The 10,000-nt window shown below is 55.7% G+C and overlaps 1 non-coding gene across 1 annotated transcript in view; it reads right to left on the reverse strand.

Annotated features, from left to right (window-relative positions):
* The window catches only part of LOC144419051 (small subunit ribosomal RNA), a 1,810-nt gene extending 1,669 nt beyond the window's left edge, over nucleotides 1–141 (reverse strand). Inside the window, exon 1 of the ribosomal RNA XR_013473815.1 lies at nucleotides 1–141. This exon is cut by the window's left edge and continues 1,669 nt beyond it. This is a non-coding gene — a ribosomal RNA (small subunit ribosomal RNA).
* Nucleotides 142–10,000: the final 9,859 nt, after the last annotated feature.

Consider the following 10,000-nt stretch of genomic DNA (forward strand, 5'->3'; position numbering starts at 1 on the left):
TCCACTTCGCTTACGAGACCAAATAAACCAAGACTGATTTAATGAGCCATTCGCAGTTTCGCTTTACGAGAACTCGTACTTGCACCTGCATGGCTTAATCTTTGAGACAAGCATATCACTACTGGCAGGATCAACCAGATAGCTGCGACAGCTGCGCTCGGCCCTTGCTGGGCCGCCCGGCGCGTGCTCGTCGCATTCGTTTAAGACCGAGGCGATCGCCTGCGGCCGTACTCGGCTTCGACAGTCGCTGGCCGCGACGTCCACGCTCTCGCCGGCAGTGCCAGGCGGAGCGATTTGCGTTTTTTCTTTGCTCGCCCTCTCTCGGGCTCGATCCATTCAGTTTCGCACAAACAAGAGCTCTGCCGGCCGCCTGCAGCGGTGCCTAAAACCCGGGCATAACAATGCGACCGTTCTGCTAGGCCGACAAGCGCTCAAGCCAGACGCTCGATCGAACGCCCCCTACATATTAGTCGAGACAACGGCTCGCTCATTAGCATCGCGTTTGTACTTTAACTTTTTTCGGCTCGGCTTCTTTCGACGCCGATGCCGGCGACGCAGCACTCTCTCGCCCGCCAGCCACCTAGAAAAGGGTGCGCTCCGACCGGCCCCGCACCGCTCTTTCTTGGCTCATTCGAAATTACTGTCTTTCGCTCTGACATGCCTTACCTAGGGTTAGGTTAGTATGCTTGCACGTTTGTACTTTAACTTTTTTCGGCTCGGCTTCTTTCGACGCCGATGCCGGCGACGCAGCACTCTCTCGCCCGCCAGCCACCGAGAAAAGGGTGCGCTCCGACCGGCCCCGCACCGCTCTTTCATGGCTCATTCGAGTTTACTGTCTTTCGCTCTGACATGCCTTACCTAGGGTTAGGTTAGTATGCTTGCACGTTTGTACTTTAACTTTTTTTGGCTCGGCTTCTTTCGACGCCGATGCCGGCGACGCAGCACTCTCTCGCCCGCCAGCCACCGAGAAAAGGGTGCGCTCCGACCGGCCCCGCACCGCTCTTTCATGGCTCATTCGAAATTACTGTCTTTCGCTCTGACATGCCTTACCTAGGGTTAGGTTAGTATGCTTGCACGTTTGTACTTTAACTTTTTTCGGCTCGGCTTCTTTCGACGCCGATGCCGGCGACGCAGCACTCTCTCGCCCGCCAGCCACCGAGAAAAGGGTGCGCTCCGACCGGCCCCGCACCGCTCTTTCATGGCTCATTCGAGTTTACTGTCTTTCGCTCTGACATGCCTTACCTAGGGTTAGGTTAGTATGCTTGCACGTTTGTACTTTAACTTTTTTCGGCTCGGCTTCTTTCGACGCCGATGCCGGCGACGCAGCACTCTCTCGCCCGCCAGCCACCGAGAAAAGGGTGCGCTCCGACCGGCCCCGCACCGCTCTTTCTTGGCTCATTCGAAATTACTGTCTTTCGCTCTGACATGCCTTACCTAGGGTTAGGTTAGTATGCTTGCACGTTTGTACTTTAACTTTTTTCGGCTCGGCTTCTTTCGACGCCGATGCCGGCGACGCAGCACTCTCTCGCCCGCCAGCCACCGAGAAAAGGGTGCGCTCCGACCGGCCCCGCACCGCTCTTTCATGGCTCATTCGAAATTACTGTCTTTCGCTCTGACATGCCTTACCTAGGGTTAGGTTAGTATGCTTGCACGTTTGTACTTTAACTTTTTTTGGCTCGGCTTCTTTCGACGCCGATGCCGGCGACGCAGCACTCTCTCGCCAGCCACCTAGAAAAGGGTGCGCTCCGACCGGCCCCGCACCGCTCTTTCTTGGCTCATTCGAAATTACTGTCTTTCGCTCTGACATGCCTTACCTAGGGTTAGGTTAGTATGCTTGCACGTTTGTACTTTAACTTTTTTCGGCTCGGCTTCTTTCGACGCCGATGCCGGCGACGCAGCACTCTCTCGCCCGCCAGCCACCGAGAAAAGGGTGCGCTCCGACCGGCCCCGCACCGCTCTTTCATGGCTCATTCGAGTTTACTGTCTTTCGCTCTGACATGCCTTACCTAGGGTTAGGTTAGTATGCTTGCACGTTTGTACTTTAACTTTTTTTGGCTCGGCTTCTTTCGACGCCGATGCCGGCGACGCAGCACTCTCTCGCCCGCCAGCCACCGAGAAAAGAGTGCGCTCCGACCGGCCCCGCACCGCTCTTTCATGGCTCATTCGAAATTACTGTCTTTCGCTCTGACATGCCTTACCTAGGGTTAGGTTAGTATGCTTGCACGTTTGTACTTTAACTTTTTTCGGCTCGGCTTCTTTCGACGCCGATGCCGGCGACGCAGCACTCTCTCGCCCGCCAGCCACCGAGAAAAGGGTGCGCTCCGACCGGCCCCGCACCGCTCTTTCATGGCTCATTCGAGTTTACTGTCTTTCGCTCTGACATGCCTTACCTAGGGTTAGGTTAGTATGCTTGCACGTTTGTACTTTAACTTTTTTCGGCTCGGCTTCTTTCGACGCCGATGCCGGCGACGCAGCACTCTCTCGCCCGCCAGCCACCGAGAAAAGGGTGCGCTCCGACCGGCCCCGCACCGCTCTTTCTTGGCTCATTCGAAATTACTGTCTTTCGCTCTGACATGCCTTACCTAGGGTTAGGTTAGTATGCTTGCACGTTTGTACTTTAACTTTTTTCGGCTCGGCTTCTTTCGACGCCGATGCCGGCGACGCAGCACTCTCTCGCCCGCCAGCCACCGAGAAAAGGGTGCGCTCCGACCGGCCCCGCACCGCTCTTTCATGGCTCATTCGAAATTACTGTCTTTCGCTCTGACATGCCTTACCTAGGGTTAGGTTAGTATGCTTGCACGTTTGTACTTTAACTTTTTTTGGCTCGGCTTCTTTCGACGCCGATGCCGGCGACGCAGCACTCTCTCGCCCGCCAGCCACCTAGAAAAGGGTGCGCTCCGACCGGCCCCGCACCGCTCTTTCTTGGCTCATTCGAAATTACTGTCTTTCGCTCTGACATGCCTTACCTAGGGTTAGGTTAGTATGCTTGCACGTTTGTACTTTAACTTTTTTTGGCTCGGCTTCTTTCGACGCCGATGCCGGCGACGCAGCACTCTCTCGCCCGCCAGCCACCGAGAAAAGGGTGCGCTCCGACCGGCCCCGCACCGCTCTTTCATGGCTCATTCGAAATTACTGTCTTTCGCTCTGACATGCCTTACCTAGGGTTAGGTTAGTATGCTTGCACGTTTGTACTTTAACTTTTTTCGGCTCGGCTTCTTTCGACGCCGATGCCGGCGACGCAGCACTCTCTCGCCCGCCAGCCACCGAGAAAAGGGTGCGCTCCGACCGGCCCCGCACCGCTCTTTCTTGGCTCATTCGAAATTACTGTCTTTCGCTCTGACATGCCTTACCTAGGGTTAGGTTAGTATGCTTGCACTTTTGTACTTTAACTTTTTTCGGCTCGGCTTCTTTCGACGCCGATGCCGGCGACGCAGCACTCTCTCGCCCGCCAGCCACCGAGAAAAGGGTGCGCTCCGACCGGCCCCGCACCGCTCTTTCATGGCTCATTCGAAATTACTGTCTTTCGCTCTGACATGCCTTACCTAGGGTTAGGTTAGTATGCTTGCACGTTTGTACTTTAACTTTTTTTGGCTCGGCTTCTTTCGACGCCGATGCCGGCGACGCAGCACTCTCTCGCCCGCCAGCCACCTAGAAAAGGGTGCGCTCCGACCGGCCCCGCACCGCTCTTTCTTGGCTCATTCGAAATTACTGTCTTTCGCTCTGACATGCCTTACCTAGGGTTAGGTTAGTATGCTTGCACGTTTGTACTTTAACTTTTTTCGGCTCGGCTTCTTTCGACGCCGATGCCGGCGACGCAGCACTCTCTCGCCCGCCAGCCACCTAGAAAAGGGTGCGCTCCGACCGGCCCCGCACCGCTCTTTCTTGGCTCATTCGAAATTACTGTCTTTCGCTCTGACATGCCTTACCTAGGGTTAGGTTAGTATGCTTGCACGTTTGTACTTTAACTTTTTTTGGCTCGGCTTCTTTCGACGCCGATGCCGGCGACGCAGCACTCTCTCGCCCGCCAGCCACCGAGAAAAGGGTGCGCTCCGACCGGCCCCGCACCGCTCTTTCATGGCTCATTCGAGTTTACTGTCTTTCGCTCTGACATGCCTTACCTAGGGTTAGGTTAGTATGCTTGCACGTTTGTACTTTAACTTTTTTCGGCTCGGCTTCTTTCGACGCCGATGCCGGCGACGCAGCACTCTCTCGCCCGCCAGCCACCGAGAAAAGGGTGCGCTCCGACCGGCCCCGCACCGCTCTTTCATGGCTCATTCGAAATTACTGTCTTTCGCTCTGACATGCCTTACCTAGGGTTAGGTTAGTATGCTTGCACGTTTGTACTTTAACTTTTTTCGGCTCGGCTTCTTTCGACGCCGATGCCGGCGACGCAGCACTCTCTCGCCCGCCAGCCACCGAGAAAAGGGTGCGCTCCGACCGGCCCCGCACCGCTCTTTCATGGCTCATTCGAGTTTACTGTCTTTCGCTCTGACATGCCTTACCTAGGGTTAGGTTAGTATGCTTGCACGTTTGTACATTAACTTTTTTCGGCTCGGCTTCTTTCGACGCCGATGCCGGCGACGCAGCACTCTCTCGCCCGCCAGCCACCGAGAAAAGGGTGCGCTCCGACCGGCCCCGCACCGCTCTTTCTTGGCTCATTCGAAATTACTGTCTTTCGCTCTGACATGCCTTACCTAGGGTTAGGTTAGTATGCTTGCACGTTTGTACTTTAACTTTTTTTGGCTCGGCTTCTTTCGACGCCGATGCCGGCGACGCAGCACTCTCTCGCCCGCCAGCCACCTAGAAAAGGGTGCGCTCCGACCGGCCCCGCACCGCTCTTTCTTGGCTCATTCGAAATTACTGTCTTTCGCTCTGACATGCCTTACCTAGGGTTAGGTTAGTATGCTTGCACGTTTGTACTTTAACTTTTTTCGGCTCGGCTTCTTTCGACGCCGATGCCGGCGACGCAGCACTCTCTCGCCCGCCAGCCACCGAGAAAAGGGTGCGCTCCGACCGGCCCCGCACCGCTCTTTCATGGCTCATTCGAGTTTACTGTCTTTCGCTCTGACATGCCTTACCTAGGGTTAGGTTAGTATGCTTGCACGTTTGTACATTAACTTTTTTCGGCTCGGCTTCTTTCGACGCCGATGCCGGCGACGCAGCACTCTCTCGCCCGCCAGCCACCGAGAAAAGGGTGCGCTCCGACCGGCCCCGCACCGCTCTTTCTTGGCTCATTCGAAATTACTGTCTTTCGCTCTGACATGCCTTACCTAGGGTTAGGTTAGTATGCTTGCACGTTTGTACTTTAACTTTTTTCGGCTCGGCTTCTTTCGACGCCGATGCCGGCGACGCAGCACTCTCTCGCCCGCCAGCCACCGAGAAAAGGGTGCGCTCCGACCGGCCCCGCACCGCTCTTTCTTGGCTCATTCGAAATTACTGTCTTTCGCTCTGACATGCCTTACCTAGGGTTAGGTTAGTATGCTTGCACGTTTGTACTTTAACTTTTTTCGGCTCGGCTTCTTTCGACGCCGATGCCGGCGACGCAGCACTCTCTCGCCCGCCAGCCACCGAGAAAAGGGTGCGCTCCGACCGGCCCCGCACCGCTCTTTCATGGCTCATTCGAAATTACTGTCTTTCGCTCTGACATGCCTTACCTAGGGTTAGGTTAGTATGCTTGCACGTTTGTACTTTAACTTTTTTCGGCTCGGCTTCTTTCGACGCCGATGCCGGCGACGCAGCACTCTCTCGCCCGCCAGCCACCGAGAAAAGGGTGCGCTCCGACCGGCCCCGCACCGCTCTTTCATGGCTCATTCGAGTTTACTGTCTTTCGCTCTGACATGCCTTACCTAGGGTTAGGTTAGTATGCTTGCACGTTTGTACTTTAACTTTTTTCGGCTCGGCTTCTTTCGACGCCGATGCCGGCGACGCAGCACTCTCTCGCCCGCCAGCCACCGAGAAAAGGGTGCGCTCCGACCGGCCCCGCACCGCTCTTTCTTGGCTCATTCGAAATTACTGTCTTTCGCTCTGACATGCCTTACCTAGGGTTAGGTTAGTATGCTTGCACGTTTGTACTTTAACTTTTTTCGGCTCGGCTTCTTTCGACGCCGATGCCGGCGACGCAGCACTCTCTCGCCCGCCAGCCACCGAGAAAAGGGTGCGCTCCGACCGGCCCCGCACCGCTCTTTCATGGCTCATTCGAAATTACTGTCTTTCGCTCTGACATGCCTTACCTAGGGTTAGGTTAGTATGCTTGCACGTTTGTACTTTAACTTTTTTTGGCTCGGCTTCTTTCGACGCCGATGCCGGCGACGCAGCACTCTCTCGCCCGCCAGCCACCTAGAAAAGGGTGCGCTCCGACCGGCCCCGCACCGCTCTTTCTTGGCTCATTCGAAATTACTGTCTTTCGCTCTGACATGCCTTACCTAGGGTTAGGTTAGTATGCTTGCACGTTTGTACTTTAACTTTTTTTGGCTCGGCTTCTTTCGACGCCGATGCCGGCGACGCAGCACTCTCTCGCCCGCCAGCCACCGAGAAAAGGGTGCGCTCCGACCGGCCCCGCACCGCTCTTTCATGGCTCATTCGAAATTACTGTCTTTCGCTCTGACATGCCTTACCTAGGGTTAGGTTAGTATGCTTGCACGTTTGTACTTTAACTTTTTTCGGCTCGGCTTCTTTCGACGCCGATGCCGGCGACGCAGCACTCTCTCGCCCGCCAGCCACCGAGAAAAGGGTGCGCTCCGACCGGCCCCGCACCGCTCTTTCTTGGCTCATTCGAAATTACTGTCTTTCGCTCTGACATGCCTTACCTAGGGTTAGGTTAGTATGCTTGCACTTTTGTACTTTAACTTTTTTCGGCTCGGCTTCTTTCGACGCCGATGCCGGCGACGCAGCACTCTCTCGCCCGCCAGCCACCGAGAAAAGGGTGCGCTCCGACCGGCCCCGCACCGCTCTTTCATGGCTCATTCGAAATTACTGTCTTTCGCTCTGACATGCCTTACCTAGGGTAAGGTTAGTATGCTTGCACGTTTGTACTTTAACTTTTTTTGGCTCGGCTTCTTTCGACGCCGATGCCGGCGACGCAGCACTCTCTCGCCCGCCAGCCACCTAGAAAAGGGTGCGCTCCGACCGGCCCCGCACCGCTCTTTCTTGGCTCATTCGAAATTACTGTCTTTCGCTCTGACATGCCTTACCTAGGGTTAGGTTAGTATGCTTGCACGTTTGTACTTTAACTTTTTTCGGCTCGGCTTCTTTCGACGCCGATGCCGGCGACGCAGCACTCTCTCGCCCGCCAGCCACCGAGAAAAGGGTGCGCTCCGACCGGCCCCGCACCGCTCTTTCATGGCTCATTCGAAATTACTGTCTTTCGCTCTGACATGCCTTACCTAGGGTTAGGTTAGTATGCTTGCACGTTTGTACTTTAACTTTTTTTGGCTCGGCTTCTTTCGACGCCGATGCCGGCGACGCAGCACTCTCTCGCCCGCCAGCCACCTAGAAAAGGGTGCGCTCCGACCGGCCCCGCACCGCTCTTTCTTGGCTCATTCGAAATTACTGTCTTTCGCTCTGACATGCCTTACCTAGGGTTAGGTTAGTATGCTTGCACGTTTGTACTTTAACTTTTTTTGGCTCGGCTTCTTTCGACGCCGATGCCGGCGACGCAGCACTCTCTCGCCCGCCAGCCACCGAGAAAAGGGTGCGCTCCGACCGGCCCCGCACCGCTCTTTCATGGCTCATTCGAGTTTACTGTCTTTCGCTCTGACATGCCTTACCTAGGGTTAGGTTAGTATGCTTGCACGTTTGTACTTTAACTTTTTTCGGCTCGGCTTCTTTCGACGCCGATGCCGGCGACGCAGCACTCTCTCGCCCGCCAGCCACCGAGAAAAGGGTGCGCTCCGACCGGCCCCGCACCGCTCTTTCTTGGCTCATTCGAAATTACTGTCTTTCGCTCTGACATGCCTTACCTAGGGTTAGGTTAGTATGCTTGCACGTTTGTACTTTAACTTTTTTCGGCTCGGCTTCTTTCGACGCCGATGCCGGCGACGCAGCACTCTCTCGCCCGCCAGCCACCGAGAAAAGGGTGCGCTCCGACCGGCCCCGCACCGCTCTTTCATGGCTCATTCGAGTTTACTGTCTTTCGCTCTGACATGCCTTACCTAGGGTTAGGTTAGTATGCTTGCACGTTTGTACATTAACTTTTTTCGGCTCGGCTTCTTTCGACGCCGATGCCGGCGACGCAGCACTCTCTCGCCCGCCAGCCACCGAGAAAAGGGTGCGCTCCGACCGGCCCCGCACCGCTCTTTCTTGGCTCATTCGAAATTACTGTCTTTCGCTCTGACATGCCTTACCTAGGGTTAGGTTAGTATGCTTGCACGTTTGTACTTTAACTTTTTTCGGCTCGGCTTCTTTCGACGCCGATGCCGGCGACGCAGCACTCTCTCGCCCGCCAGCCACCGAGAAAAGGGTGCGCTCCGACCGGCCCCGCACCGCTCTTTCTTGGCTCATTCGAAATTACTGTCTTTCGCTCTGACATGCCTTACCTAGGGTTAGGTTAGTATGCTTGCACGTTTGTACTTTAACTTTTTTCGGCTCGGCTTCTTTCGACGCCGATGCCGGCGACGCAGCACTCTCTCGCCCGCCAGCCACCGAGAAAAGGGTGCGCTCCGACCGGCCCCGCACCGCTCTTTCATGGCTCATTCGAAATTACTGTCTTTCGCTCTGACATGCCTTACCTAGGGTTAGGTTAGTATGCTTGCACGTTTGTACTTTAACTTTTTTCGGCTCGGCTTCTTTCGACGCCGATGCCGGCGACGCAGCACTCTCTCGCCCGCCAGCCACCGAGAAAAGGGTGCGCTCCGACCGGCCCCGCACCGCTCTTTCATGGCTCATTCGAGTTTACTGTCTTTCGCTCTGACATGCCTTACCTAGGGTTAGGTTAGTATGCTTGCACGTTTGTACTTTAACTTTTTTCGGCTCGGCTTCTTTCGACGCCGATGCCGGCGACGCAGCACTCTCTCGCCCGCCAGCCACCGAGAAAAGGGTGCGCTCCGACCGGCCCCGCACCGCTCTTTCTTGGCTCATTCGAAATTACTGTCTTTCGCTCTGACATGCCTTACCTAGGGTTAGGTTAGTATGCTTGCACGTTTGTACTTTAACTTTTTTCGGCTCGGCTTCTTTCGACGCCGATGCCGGCGACGCAGCACTCTCTCGCCCGCCAGCCACCGAGAAAAGGGTGCGCTCCGACCGGCCCCGCACCGCTCTTTCATGGCTCATTCGAAATTACTGTCTTTCGCTCTGACATGCCTTACCTAGGGTTAGGTTAGTATGCTTGCACGTTTGTACTTTAACTTTTTTTGGCTCGGCTTCTTTCGACGCCGATGCCGGCGACGCAGCACTCTCTCGCCCGCCAGCCACCTAGAAAAGGGTGCGCTCCGACCGGCCCCGCACCGCTCTTTCTTGGCTCATTCGAAATTACTGTCTTTCGCTCTGACATGCCTTACCTAGGGTTAGGTTAGTATGCTTGCACGTTTGTACTTTAACTTTTTTTGGCTCGGCTTCTTTCGACGCCGATGCCGGCGACGCAGCACTCTCTCGCCCGCCAGCCACCGAGAAAAGGGTGCGCTCCGACCGGCCCCGCACCGCTCTTTCATGGCTCATTCGAGTTTACTGTCTTTCGCTCTGACATGCCTTACCTAGGGTTAGGTTAGTATGCTTGCACGTTTGTACTTTAACTTTTTTTGGCTCGGCTTCTTTCGACGCCGATGCCGGCGACGCAGCACTCTCTCGCCCGCCAGCCACCGAGAAAAGGGTGCGCTCCGACCGGCCCCGCACCGCTCTTTCATGGCTCATTCGAAATTACTGTCTTTCGCTCTGACATGCCTTACCTAGGGTTAGGTTAGTATGCTTGCACGTTTGTACTTTAACTTTTTTCGGCTCGGCTTCTTTCGACGCCGATGCCGGCGACGCAGCACTCTCTCGCCCGCCAGCCACCGAGAAAAGGGTGCGC

Source organism: Styela clava, unplaced genomic scaffold (genome assembly GCF_964204865.1).
Source record: "Styela clava unplaced genomic scaffold, kaStyClav1.hap1.2 HAP1_SCAFFOLD_28, whole genome shotgun sequence".
Classification (NCBI taxonomy): Eukaryota; Metazoa; Chordata; class Ascidiacea; order Stolidobranchia; family Styelidae; genus Styela; species Styela clava.